General features: G+C 36.6%; 1 pseudogene; it reads right to left on the minus strand.

The window, feature by feature from the left end:
• Positions 1-449: 449 nt before the first annotated feature.
• The window catches only part of LOC132494100 (organic anion transporter 7-like), a 37,690-nt pseudogene continuing 22,341 nt past the window's right edge, over positions 450-15,798 (minus strand).

Below are 15,798 nucleotides of genomic sequence, written 5' to 3' on the forward strand. Positions count from 1 at the left end.
ATAACTCCTCCTCTTTATATAATAAATGAAGTTTATGGTAACTTACCTATAAATACTTTTCTGAGTCACTTCCCAACTACAATTCCCAGCGTTCTGGAACTGGAGGAACCTCTCTGCTCCTGCCTTCAGAATTTCAAATTGAATGTTTCTTCTCTAGCAACTCTTTCATTTCCAATAAAGCAGTTTCATAAAAAAAATACTATTCTGAAATGCCCCCAGATCTTATGGAGATATCATTTCTGTGCCCAGTACAGAGAGCTCCGTGACAAGAAAATGACATTCATCGCAATGAGTCTAATTCTACATTTCCATCTATAGCTCCTTGGGAACCGAGGCAACCCACAGCAGTAGAAATTGTCTACTGAAACTCAATGAAACCTTCTTTATGAAACAACTAATCATAAACTGTGAAAACACCACACAGTAGGGTAACAATGATCTAGAGACACTCACCTGTCTGAGAGATGGCACTATATGAAGCCCCTCACCAGCATTCCAGCCATGAATAGGGATTGAGCCACTGGTTTCTGTGACTGATGATCACATACTAGGTCCCACTGGAAGAGAAGGAAACCAGCACAGAAGAGCTTCAGAGCATCTTACTTCCCTCAATGTTCACTCACTCAGAGAACCCTCAGTGAAATGCGTGTCCTCTGGGCTTCCCTTTACTACATTTATTGATCTATATCATTCATGTCTCAGCTTCAGCATGTTTTTTAATCTAAAAATCCTCAACAAAGTCTTTTAGATTATATTAGGGTCAATCTTCATATTCTCTTAACACTGCATATCTCAGTGGTACTCAATCCTTACCATGTATTGAAAACACTGAGGTTATTTTTTCAACACTGACGCCTGGATTTCACATCTAGAGTGAATTGCACTCTGATTTGTTTCTCTGACAATACCCAAGGTAGGGCATTTTTTAAAAATTAATACAAATATTTATAATTTGCAACTAGGTTAAGAGCAAATGACCAAGAATAATTTTCCACAATTTATATCAAGTACTTACTTATCCAACCATCAATATGCACATTAAATTTAAAGCTCAGTGATAGTAAAATTCATATCCAGTTGTTGATTTTGCTGTCATCAATTGTAATGTGTTTGGCATTAAATAGATAAGTAATCAGTTTTCCTAAAATAATGAAAGAGAGCTGGCTACACTATCTACTCAGTAACTGAAGACATGAACCTTGTTGATTTTATGTTATTCTAAACACCCAGACCATATACTCAAAAAAAGGTAAATAGGGCCTTTACCTCAGTCACGATGGTGGAGGAGAAGGAGCTTCAGTCATACACCCAGCTGCCCACACAGGGCTCCATATTCAGGTCAGTCATGTTGGGGAAGGTCCCATTCAGGTGAAGGAGATGCCACTGGGGGAGGAGGAAGTGATGACATTTCTCTGGTTTCAAGTTAGAATCCAACAGGATGAAGATTCTCAGGAGGACGTCAGGGCTGAGGGTCCCAGTGTCATTATCAGAGACAGTGTCATTATCAAGGATGTGGACCCAGCAGTAATGACTAGGAATGGCTGCAGTGATGTTGTCCAACAGTATATGACAAACTATTATCATGAAAGAAGGAAGAATTAAAACCAGAGGAAGGATCTGGAATTTCCCCAGGCCACCAATTTCATCCAGGAGTTCTGAAGAGGTGACACTAAGTCTATGTGACCTCACACCAGTTTCTCATCAATGGGTCCCATCACCTCACTACTACAAGAGAGCAGTGGAAGCAGTTTCCCCAGTCCTGCTGGAATCAGTAGGTATTACTTTTTGTAGTAAAGTCACAGAGAAAATAATTTACCAAAGATACTTCTATCTGATGACCATTAAATCTGTTTAAAGATTTACTCTCTGAATGTGCTTCTCCTCAGTTACTCTGTAAAATCAATATTGGACTTCAGCATGTACACGTTCTCTAAACAAGCTAAAACAAACCTGCTCCAGGGTCTTCAGTCATTTCCAGAAAATGGAATTTGAGACACACAGAAGTGAACAGCTTTATGATTTTCCTGTGGAAAGAAGAGAAAGCAAGTTTTTTCTGGTTTATACTGACTTTAGACTACAATAATTTAAAAAATACAATCCTTTGTTTTTAATTAAAGCAAAGTGAAATATCGTGCCATTACTAACTTTCGATAACTGATATTATGCTTTAGTTTAAATCACACCAGCTCCTCACAATAATTTTAAATTCCTTCAAATAAAGATACAGGAAAAAGGTAATGGTAAGCTAACATAAGGGTTTGTTTTCTCAGGTTTATTTATTCATTTACAGAATATATTAAGGATCATTTATGTGCCGATGTTCAGAATCCTGATGAATTGATCATTTTCTCATTATGAACTTGGCTTCTTTATCTCTAGTAATGCTCCTCGATTTCAAGTATGTACTTTCTCATATTAATATAAACATTCCAGGTTTCTTATGCTTATAATTTGCATGCTATAACATTCCAATCATTTATATTTTTAATTGAGATGCTTTAGGAGATTATTACAGATTCACATGCAGTAGCAGGAAATAATATAATGAGAAACTGCATGCACTTCACCCTGTTTCCCCCAATAGTAATATTTGCAAAACTATAGTATAATATTACTACAGACTTTTTGAGGGTGATAAAATCTACTGATCTTATTCAGATTTTCCCAGTCAGTTTTACCTGTACTTGTGTTTGTGTGTGTGTGGTGTACTTAGTACCATATAGTTTTATCATCTGTATAGCTTCACGTGCCCGCCACCACAGTCAAGATACTAAAGAGTTCCCTCTCCACAGGCATCTCTCTTGTTGTACTGATATAAATATACCACCTGCCCTTGCTCCTATCATTTCCTTTCCAAATTTGGCAACAGTTAATCAGTTTTCTTTTGTTTAAATTCTGTCATTTAAAACTATCTTATAGAAGTGAGGGATCAAGATAGTAGGGTAGGAGGACATGGGGCTCAACTACCTCCATAAAAACATCAAAAATACATCTACATGTAGAACAATTCTCACTGAATACTAAATGGAAACTGTCAGAAGATGTTTCCATTTACTTCGGAAGAAAGATTTTCACATAACTGGCTAGGATGGAAAAAAGTTGTAAAGCCAGAACTCCCACCCTTGATAAGGATCTGAAAATAAGAGAAGATCTGCAAGGGTAGACTCTCACCCTGGGGAGCAAGCTGGTCGAGCCACAGACTGGGAATCCCAGTCCAAGGTTCTGTGTGGAGGAGATAAGCCCCCTTGTTTGCTGGGAGAACTGCTGGGGCAGATAGATGGGTTTGAGAAGCCTTGACACTATTTGCAAGGAGAGCACACCTGCTGCTGTGCAACAATCAGGATAGAGCAAGTTTTGTACAGGCAGTGACTGCCTCTGTGTACCCCCCAATCTGAGTGAGGTGAACACCCTCACTCCACACCACAGCTTAGTGCTGGATCTGGAGCAGAGAGGTCCTGGGAGAAAATGGGTGGGGAGTTCATATATCTAATGACAGTGCAGCCACTTCAATTCCTGCAGCCACAATGCCTCAAGCCTCAGCCCCAGCCTAGTGAATGCCAGGTATGAACACCCCAGCCTTGTACTAGATCTAGGACAAACACATGAGGAAAAGTATGCAACATTGGGTTGCATCCAAGCAGAGCTGCAAACGCTTACACAGGCAGCGGTTTTATCCTCTGTGAGCACTTGGGCCTCAGTTGCTTCCACACTGCCCTTTGTTTTGCAGGGCATGCACTCAAGAGTAATGAAACCTGATGGAACCTGACCCTCAGAACTTCTACTCCAAGAGTGACGGCAGGCATGGAGCTGAAAGAAATTCCCACATCACACTGTGAACAGGCTTTAGATATCCCCAAACCAATTGCACCACCTATCAAGGTGATGAGGACAAGTACACACTGAAGAAAGACATGGTTGGCATCCATATGAAAACCAGCCCTTGCACCAAAGACATTGGACACACAAAGTCTGCACAGATTTACTCTTAACCTAAAAACCCCCCTTCAAGACTGAAGTAGTGTTTCCTAAGTTCACAGAAATAAAGAAAGTTAGGTAAAATGAAAAGACAGAGGAACTACTCCCAATTAAAAGAACAAGAGAAATCACCTAAAAGAGCAAATAATGAAACAAACCTCACCAGTCTACTATAACCTGAGTTCAAAAAGGAGACAATAAAAACACTAAAGGAATTAAGAAAGATTATCAATAAAAATGCAGATCAATGTAGCAAGCAACCAGAAACTGTAAATACGAACCAAAAAATAGATAATTTGAATACAATATAGAAGCAGTGAGTAGATGACTAAATGACACAAAAGAATGAATAAGTGATCTGGAAAATAGAAAAATGGAAATCACTCAGTCAGGAAAGCAGACAAAAAGAAATGACAGCAACATACGAGATCTATGGGAAAATATAGAAAGTGTCAACCTACACATAACAGGGGTTCCAGAAAGAGAAGAAAGAGACAAGGGGATTGAAAATGTATTTGAAGACATGATAGTTGAGAACATTCCAAACCTAAAGAAGGAAACAGATATCCATGTACAGGAAGTACAGAGGGTCCCAGACAAGATGAACTCAAACAGACCCACACCAAGACATATGATATTTAAAATGGCAGAAACAAATGATAAAGAGAGGCTTCTAAAGGCAGAAAGAGAAAAACAAAGGGTCAGTTATAAGGGAACCCACATAAGGCTATGAGCTGATTTCCCTGCCTAAGCTTTGCAGATCCGAAGGGAGTGGTGTGATATATATGAAGGGCTGAAAGGGAAAAACCTGCAACCTAGGATACTTTACCAAGCAAGATCATCATTGAAATAGAAGGAGAAATAAAGAATTTCCCATACAAGCAAGAGCTAAAAGAATTCATCAATACTAAGCCTAAATTAAATGAACGATTGAGGGTATTCTCTAAATAGAAAAGAAGCAAGAATCTATAGGAGAGAGAAAATCACAATAGCAAAGGCAAATATATAGGAAGGGTTGAAGTTCAGTAAAATAAATCAATATGTAGATTAAAAGAAAATTTTAAAATTATAAAGGCAATTATAAATACAATAAACAGTAAAAGGATAAGTGTGAAGATATAAATAAGACATCAAAACCACAAAACGTGAGGGAGGAGCATAAAATGTAGGTCTTTTAGAATATTTTTAAACTTAAATGACTCTAGGTTAAGGAAAGAAGATATAGTTATGGGTCAATATACATGAAATTTATGGTAACCACAAATCAAAAATATACAATAGATTCACAAAAACTAAAAAGAAAGAAATTCAAGCATACAACAAAAGAAAATCATCAAACTACAAAAGGAAAAACAAAAAGAAGAAATGAACAAAGAAGAACTACAAAAACAACTGGAAAGCAAAGAATAAGATGGCAGTAAGTACATACTATCAACAATTACTTTAAATGTCAACAAATTAAATACTCAGCTCAAAAGCTAGAGTGGTTGATTGGATTAAAACATAAGAATCAGTATGCAGAACTCACATTAGGACAAAAGACACACATAGACCGAAAGCAAGGGTGTGGAAAAAGATATTTCATGCAAATGGAAATGATAAGAGAGGGGGAGTAGCAATAATCATATCAGACAAAATACACTTTAAAACATAACCATAAAAAAAGACAAAGAAGGGCATAATATAATGATAAAGGCATCAATACAAGAGATATTATTACACTCGTTAAAATACACACACCAAGGGCTTCCTTGGTGGCGCAGTGGTTGAGAGTCCGCCTGCCGATGCAGGGGACACGGGTTCGTGCCCCAGTCCGGGAGGATCCCACATGTCACGGAGCGGCTGGGCCCGTGAGCCATGGCCACTGAGCCTGTGCATCCGGAGTCTGTGCTCCACAATGGGAGAGGCCACAACAGTGAGAGGCCTGTGTATCGCAAAAAAAAAAAAAAAAAAAAAAAAAAAAAAAATACACACATCCAATATAGGAGCACTTAAATATATAAAGAAAATACTAAAAAACATAAAGGGAGAAACTGACAATAATACAGTAATTGTAGGATACTTTAAACCCCACTGACATCAATGGACAGAATATCCAGAGAGAAAATAAATAAAGCAACAGAGGTCCTAAATGACACAATGCACCCATTGAACTTAGTTAATATCTAAAGGACACTACATCCAAAAAACACACAAACAAACAAACAAAAAACAGGATACACATTCTTTAAAGCATGCATGGAACATTCTCTAGGATAGACTACATACTAGGTCACCAAACTAGTCTCAAAAAATTTAAGAGGATAGAAATTATATGAAGCATGTTTTCTGATCACAATGCTATGAAACTATTTAGAAATCAATTACAGAAAAAAAAAACAGAAAAGAATAAACATATGAAGACTATACAACATGTTATTAAAAACCCAATGAGCCAATAATCAAATCAAAGAGGAAATCACAAAATACCTTGAGAACAATGAAAATGAAAACACACCTTTACAAAATCTATGGGTTGCAGAAAAAGCAGTTCTAAGATGGAAGTTCAAAGCGGTATAGGCTTTCATCAAGGAACAAGAAAAAATCTCAAATAAACAACTTAACTTACTACCTAAAATAATCAGGAAAAAAAGAACAAAGCCCAAAGTCAACAGAAGGAAGGAAATAATAAAGATCAGTGAGCATATAAATAAAATAGAGCTTAAAAATCAGTAGTAAAAATCAAAGGAACTAATTTTTTGAAAAGATAAACAAAATTGACAAACCTCTAGCTGGACTCACCAACAATAAAAAGGAGAGGCCCCAAATAAACGAAATGAGAAAGGAAAGAGGAGAAATAACAACTGATATCACAGAAATACCAAAAAAAAAAACCCGAATTGAATATTATGAACAATTATATGCCAACAAATTAGACAACCTAGAAGAAATGAACAAATTTCTAGAAACATACTGCCTGCCAAGAATGAGCCAAGAAGAAACAGACAATTTGAACAGACCAATTACTAGAGGTGAAGTAGAATCTGTATTTTGAAAAATTCCCTGCCAAAAAAAAAAAACCAGAACAAGTCCAGGACTGGGCAGCTTTACTGGGGAATTATACCAGACATATAAAGAAGAAATTAAACCTATTCTTCTCAAACCTTTACCAAAAAATGAAGAGGAGGTAACACTCCCAACTTCATTCTGTGAGGCTATTATTACCCTGATGCCAAAACCAAAGACAAGAAAAAAATGAAAATTACTTGTCAATACCTTTGATGAATATAGATGCAAATATCCTCAACAAAATATTATCAAACTAAATCCAACAGTACATAAAATGGATCATTTACCATGATCAAGTTTGATTTATTTAGGATCACAAGGATGGTTAAACATAGGCAAATCAATTAATGTGATACACTACATAGACAAAAAGAAAGATAAAAAATCATACAATTACCTCAATAAACAAAGAAGAAGCATTTAACAAAATTCAACATCCATTCATTATGAAAACTTTCATCAAAGTGGGTACAGAGGGAACATATCTCAACATAATAAAGGCCTCTTAAGACAAACCCACCTACAGCCAACATAATACTCAACTATGAAATATTGAAAGCCTTCCTGCTAAATTCAGGAACAAGACAAGATGCCCACTCTCATCACTTGTATTTAACATGGTACTGAAAGTCCTATCCACAGCAATCAGACAAGAAAAGAAATAAAATATATCCAAATGGGAAGGGAAGACATAAAATTATCACTATTTGCAGATGACATGATACTCTCTATAGAGAACCCTAAAGTCTCCAGCAAAAAACTATTAGAGGTAATAAACGAATTCAGCAAGGTTGTAGGACACAATATTAATATACAGAAACCTATTGCATTTTGAACAGAAATATTAGAAATGAAATGTAAAAAAAAGCTATTATGTTTAAAATTGCACCAAGAAACAAATAAAATATCTATGTGTAAACAAAAGCAAGGAATTAAAATATCTATATGCTGAAAACTAGAAAACCTTGATAAAGGAAATCAAAGATGATTTGAAGAAATGGACAGATATTCCATGCTCTTGAATTGGAAGAATCATTAGTATTAAAATGCCCACACTACCTAAAGCAATCTACAGATTTAATGCAATTTCTATCAAAGTACACAGGATATTTTTCACACAAATAGAACAAATAATCCTAAATTTAATATGGAACTTAAAAAGACCCCAAATTGCCAAAGCAACCCTGAGAAGAAAGAACAAAGTTCAGGTATAACTGCCCAACTTCAGACTATACTATTTACAAAGTAACAGTAATCAAAACAGCATGGCATTGACACCTCTGCACCTATGGTCAATTGATCTATGACAAAGGAAGTAAGAACATATATACAATGTAGAAAAGACCATCTCTTCCACAAGTGGTACCAGAAAACCTGGACAGCTACATGTAAATCAATGAAATCAGAACATTCCCTCATGCCATATACAAAAATAAACTCAAAATGGTTTAAAGATCTACATGTAAGACATGACATCATAAAACTCCTAGAAGAGAAGATACGCAAAACATTCTTTGACATAAATCATAGCAATATTTTTTGAATCTGTCTCCTAAGGCAAAAGAAATAAAAGCAAAAATAAACAAATGGGATGTGATCAAACTTAAAAGCTTTTGCACAGCAAATGAATTGATCAACAAATCGAAAAGAGAACCTACGAGATGGGAGAAAATATTTGCAAATGATGCAGCTGACAAGGAGTTAATATCCAAAATATATAAACAGCTCATAATACTCAACATAGAAAACAAACAACCCAAACAAAACATGGGTAGAAGACTTGAATAGACATTTTTCCAAAGAAGATGTACAGATGACTAAAAGGCAAATGAAATGAAACTCAACATCGCTAATCGTTAGAGAAATGTCAACCAAAACTCCAATGAAGTATTAGCTCACAACTGTCAGAATGGATATCATGAAAAAGACCACAATTAACAAATGTTGGCAAGGATGTGGTGAAAAGGGAACACTTGTACACAGTTGGTGGGAATGTAAATTGGGGCAGCCACTATGGAAAACAGTATGGAGGTACCTCATAAAACTAAAATTAGAACTCCCATATGATCCAGCAATCCACTCCTGGATATATATCCAAAAAAACCCCACAAAACTCTAATTGGAAAAGTTACATGCACTCCAATGTTCATAGTAGCATTATTTACAAGAACCAAAACATGGAAGTAACTCAAGTGTCCATCAACAGATGATTGGATTAAAAAGATGTGGAATATATATATATATTATTCAGCCATAAAAAAAGAATGAAAGATTGCCATATGTAGCAATATGGATGGCATAGACAATATCATGTTTAATGAAATAAGTTAGAGAAAGACAAATACTATATGATACCAGTCATATGTAGAATCTAAAAAATAATACAAATGAATGTATATAAAAAACAGAAACAGGGGGCTCCCTTGGTGGCGCAGTGGTTGAGAGTCCACCTGCCTATGCAGGGGACATGGGTTCATGCCCCGGTCTGGGAAGATCCCACATACCGCAGAGTGGCTGGGCCCATGAGCCATGGTTGCTGAGCCTGTGTGTCCGGAGCCTGTGCTCCACAACGGGAGAGGCCACAACAGTGAGAGGTCCGTGTACCACAAAAAAAAAAAAAAAAAAAAAAAAAAAAAAAAAAAAACAGAAACAAACTGACAGATATAGAAAACAAATTTATGGCTACCAAAAGGGAGAAAGAGTGGGGAGGGACAAATTAAGGGTATGGGATTAATAGATACACATTACTATACGTAAAATAAATAACCAACAAGCATTTATTGTATAGTACAGGAAATTATACTCAGTAATAACCTATAATGGAAAAAAATCTAAAAAAAATACTAAATCACTATTCTGTATACCTGAAACTAACACAATATTGTACTCCAACTATATTTAAAAAAAAAAAAACCCTACCAATGTGATTTAAAAATGGGCAGAGGAACTGGATAAACATTTATTTCTCCAAAGAGGATGTTCAAAAGGCCAACAGAGGCATGACAAGGATTTCAAAAGGATATAAAGTAACAGGATAAAAAATTAATGCACAGAACTCTCTTCATTCCGATATGTTAATGATGAAAAATCTGAAAGAGAAATTAAGGAAACAATCCCATTCACCACTGCAACAAAAAGCATAAAATACCTAGGAATAAACCTACCTATGGAGACAAAAGACCTGTATGCAGAAAACTATGACACTGATGAAAGAAATTAAAGACAATACAAACAGATGGAGAGATATACCATGTTCTTGGATTGGAAGAATCAACATTGTGAAAATGACTATACTATCCAAAGCAATCTACTGATTCAATGTAATCCCTATCAAACTACTAATGGCATTTTTCACAGGACTAGAACAAAAAATTTCCAATTTGTATGGAAACACAAAAGACCCCGAATAGCCAAAGCAATCTTGAGAAAGAAAATGGAGCTGGAGGAATCAGGCTCCCTGACTTCAAACTATCCTACAAAGCTACAGTAATCAAGACAGTGTGGTACTGGTACAAAAACAGAAATATAGATCAATAGAACAGGATAGAAAGCCCAGAGATAAACCCACGCACATATGGTCACCTTATCTTTGATAAAGGAGGCAAGAATATACAGTGGAGAAAAGACAACTTGTTCAATAAGTGGTGCTGGGAAAACTGGACAGCTACATGTAAAAGAATGAAATTAGAACATTCCCTCACACCATACACACAAAAAAACTCAAAATGGATTAAAGACCTAAATGTAAGGCCAGACAAGATAAAACTCTTAGAGGAAAACATAGGCAGAACACTCTATGACATAAATCACAGCAAGATCCTTTTGGACCCACCTCCTAGAGAAATGGAAATAAAAACAAAGATAAACAAATGGGACCTAATGAAAGTTAAAAGCTTTTGCACAGCAAAGGAAACCATAAACAAGAAAATATTTGCAAATGAAGCAACAGACAAAGGATTAATCTCCAAAATTCACAAGCAGCCCATGCAGCTCAATATCAATAAAACAAACAACCCAATCCAAAAATGGACAGAAGACCTATATAGACGTTTCTCCAAAGAAGATATACAGGGCTTCCTTGGTGGCGCAGTGGTTAAGAATCCGCCTGCCAATGCAGGGGACACGGGTTCAAGCCCTGGCCCAGGAAGATCCCACATACCGCAGAGCAACTAAGCTCCTGCGCCACGGCTGCTGAGCCTGCGCTCTAGAGCCCGTGAGCCACAACTACTGAGGCCACGTGCCACAACTACTGAAGTCCGCGCACCTAGAGCCCGTGCTCCGCAACAGGAGAGGCCACAGCAACGAGAAGCCCGTGCACCGCAACGAAGAGTAGCCCTCGCTCGCCACAACTAGAGCAAGCCCGGGCGCAGCAACGAAGACCCAACGCAGACAAAAATAAATAAATAAATTAAATATCATTTAAAAAAAAAAAAAGAAGATATACAGATGGCAAACAAACAAATGAAAGGCTGCTCAACATCACTAATCATTAGAGAAATGCAAATCAAAACTACAGTGAGGTGTCCCCTCACACCAGTCAGTATGACATCATCAAAAAATCTACAAACAATAAATGCTGGAGAAGGTGTGGAGAAAAGGGAGCACTCTTTTTTTTTTTTTAGTTAAAAATTTTTTTATATGTAAGATTTCCTTATATATTCCAGATAAAATCCTTATCATATATGTGATTTGCAAGTATTTTTTCCCAGTAGATTGTCTTTTCATTCTGTTAATCGTGTTTTTTCTTTTTTTTTTATTAGTCTCTGCTTTACAACAAAGTGAATCAGTCATACATATACATCTGTTCCCACATCCCCTCCCACCCTCCCCATCCCACCCCTCCAGGCGGCCACAAAGCACCGAGCCGATCCCCCCGTGCCACGCGGCCACCCCCCACCAACCATCCACCCCATGCCCGGCAGTGTATACACGTCCATGCCTCTCACCCGCCCCGTCACAGCCCCCCCTCCCCATGTCCCCAAGCCCACCCCCAGTAGGTCTGTGTCTCTATTCCTGTTTTACCACTAAGTTCTTCATGACATTTTTTTTTCTTAAATTCCATATATATGTGTTAGCATACGGTATTTGTCTTTCTCTTTCTGACTTACTTCACTCTGTATGACAGACTCTAGGTCTATCCACCTCATTACAAATAGCTCAGTTTCATTTCTTTTTATGGCTGAGTAATATTCCATTGTATATATGTGCCACATCTTCTTTATCCATTCATCCGATGATGGACACTTGGGTTGTTTCCATCTCCGGGCTATTGTGAATAGAGCTGCAATGAACATTTTGGTACATGTCTCTTTTTGAATTATGGTTTTCTCAGGGTATATGCCCAGTAGTGGGATTGCTGGGTCATATGGTAGTTCTATTTTTAGTTTTGTAAGGAACCTCCATACTGTTCTCCATAGTGGCTGTATCAATTCACATTCCCACCAGCAGTGCAAGAGTGTTCCCTTTTCTCCACACCCTCTCCAGCATTTATTGTTTCTAGATTTCTTGATGATGGCCATTCTGACTGGTGTGAGATGATATCTCATTGTAGTTTTGATTTGCATTTCTCTAATGATTAATGATGCTGAGCATTCTTTCATGTGTTTGTTGGCAGTCTGTATATCTTCTTTGGAGAAATGCCTATTTAAGTCTTCTGCCCATTTTTGGATTGGGTTGTTTGCTTTTTTGCTATTGAGCTGCATGAGCTGCTTATAAATTTTGGAGATTAATCCTTTGTCAGTTGCTTCATTTGCAAATATTTTCTCCCATTCTGAGGGTTGTCTTTTGGTCTTGTTTATGGTTTCCTTTGCTGTGCAAAAGCTTTGAAGTTTCATTAGGTCCCATTTGTTTATCTTTGTTTTTATTTCCATTTCTCTAGGAGGTGGGTCCAAAAGGATCTTGCTGTGATTTATGTCATAGAGTGTTCTGCCTATGTTTTCCTCTAAGAGTTTTATCTTGTCTGGCCTTACATTTAGGTCTTTAATCCATTTTGAGCTTATTTTTGTGTATGGTGTTAGGGAATGATCTAATCTCATACTTTTACATGTAAGGGAGCACTCTTGCACTGTTGGTGGGAATGTAAATTGATACAGCCATATGGAGAACAGTATAGAGGTTCCTTAAAATACTAAAAATAGAACTACCACATGACCCAGAAATCCCACTACTGGGCATATACCCTGAGAAAACCATAATTCAAAAAGAGTCATGTACTACAATGTTCATTGCACCACTATTTACAATAACTAGGACATGGAAGCAAACTAGGTGTCCATCGACAGATGAATGGATAAAGAAGATGTGGCACATATATACAATGGAATATTACTCAGCTATAAAAAGAAACAAAATTGAGTTATTTGTAGTGAGTTGGATGGTCCTAGAGTCTGTCATACAGAGTGAAGTTAGAAAGAGAAAAACAAATACCATATAATAACACATGTATATGGAATCTAGAAAAAAAAAAAAAAGGTCATGAAGAACCTAGGGGCAGGATGAGATTAGAGATACAGACCTACGAGAGAATGGACTTGAGGACACGGAGAGTGGGAGGGGTAAGCTGGGACAAAGTGAGAGAGTGGCATGGACATATATACACTACCAAATGTAAAATAGATAACTAGTGGGAAGCAGCCGCATAGCACAGGGAGATCAGCTCAGTGCTTTGTGACCACCTAGAAGGGTGGGATAGGGAGGGTGGGAGGGAGGGAAATGCAAGAGGGAAGAGATATGAGGATATATGCATATGTATAGCTGATTCTGTTTTTATAAAACAGAAACTAACACACCACTGTAAAGCAATTATACTCCAATAAAGATTTTTTAAAAGCATTAATTTATGTTATAGCCCTAAAAAGAAAAGATGGTTAAAAAATAGAAATAATAATAAACAAACAAACAAATAAATAAATAAAAATGAGATGGAAATCAGGAATTCACTGGCCATCCAGGCACTTTCACTGCCAGGGGCTCAGGTTTGATCCGTGGTCAGGGAACTAGGATCCCACAGGCTGTGTAGCACAGCCAAAAAAAAAAAGAGAGAGAGAGATGAAAATCACAAAGAAAGTACCATACAGATTCTAGAAATGAGGAATACAGTGCATGGAATGAAAATTGCAATAGAGAGCATCAACAGCAAAATGGATCTTGCAGAAGAAAGAATCTGTGGGCTAAAAGACAATAACTTTGAAATTATCTAATCAGAGGAGAACAAAGAAAAAAGAATATAAAAGAGTAAAGAAAGCCTACATGATCTGTGGGCTACCATCAAAAGGAACAATTTGCCAATTATTGATGTTCCAGAAGGAGAAAAGAGGAAGAAAGGGGCAGAAGACTTATTTAATGAAATAATAGTTGAGAACTTCCCAAATCTGTGGAGACATTTGGATATCCAAGTTCATGAAGCTCATAGATCACTAAACATTTAAACTCAATCTAAAGAGATCCTCTGTAATACACATTATAATAAAACTGTCAAAAGTTAAAAACAGAGTGAATCCTAAAAGCAGCAACAGAAAAGAAGTTTGTAAATTACAAGGGAAACGCCCATGAGGTGATCAGTGAATATCTCAGCAGGTACCTTAGAGGCCAGTAGTGAGAGGGATGATATATTCAGAGCCCTGAAAGAAAAATACTGCCAACAAAGAATATTCTATCTGGCACAGTTACCCAAAGAAATAAAGACTATCCCAGATGAAATAAAGCTGAGAGAGTTCATCACCACAAACCTGACTTACAAGAAATGCTGAAAGGAGTTCTTCAAGCTGAAATGAAAGGACACTAACTAGTAACATGAACATATATGAAAATATTCAACACATTGGCAAAGATAAGTATATAGTCAAATTTCAAATACTCTAATACTGTAATATGGTGGTGTGTTAACTACTTAATTCAGATTTAAAGGCAAAGAACAAGAGACAAAATAGAAATAGCTACAATCATTTGTTTATGATTACACAATATAAAAAATGGTAAATTGTGAATCAAGCACATAAAATGGGGAGTAAAAGGATAGTTTTTGTATGCAAAGTCAGGTTTTTATCAGCATGAAATAGACTGTTGTATCTATAAGTAGTTTAATATAAGCCCCATGGTAGCATAAAGCAAAAGCTACAACAGATTCACAAAAGATAAAGAGAAGGATACCAAAGCTTGCCACTATGAAAAATCATCAATTCACTAAAGAAAGCAGAAAAAGAGGGAGAAAGGAATCAGAGACTACAGAAAGCCAGAAAACAATTAATAGGATGTCATTAGTAAGTGTTCAACTATGAATAATTACTCTATATGTAAATAGATTTATTCTCCAATCAAAAGGCATAGAGTGGCTGACTGGATTAAAACAAAACAAAACAAAAAAACCAAGACCCAAGTACCTGATGCTTACAAGAGACTCACTTCAGCTTTAAGAACACACATAGGCTCAAAGCAAAGGGATAGAAGAAGATACTCCATGCAGGTGGAAATCATAAGAGAACAGGGATATCTATACTTATAGTAGACAAAATAAACTTTAAGCCAAAACAGTAACAACAGACAAAGAAGATCAAAATATAGTGATAAAGGGGTCATATCATCAAGAAGATATGAGTCATAAATATATATGCACCCAATATCAGAGCACCTAAACATATAACAGACTTGAAGAGATCTGAAGAGAGAAATAGACAATAATATCATAATAGTAGGGGACTTCACTATCACAAGGTCAATAATGGATAGATTATCCAGACAGAAAATCAATAAGGAAATATTAGAATTGAACTATGAGAC

The sequence above is a fragment of the Mesoplodon densirostris genome, chromosome 7 (assembly GCF_025265405.1).
Source record: "Mesoplodon densirostris isolate mMesDen1 chromosome 7, mMesDen1 primary haplotype, whole genome shotgun sequence".
Classification (NCBI taxonomy): domain Eukaryota; kingdom Metazoa; phylum Chordata; class Mammalia; order Artiodactyla; family Ziphiidae; genus Mesoplodon; species Mesoplodon densirostris.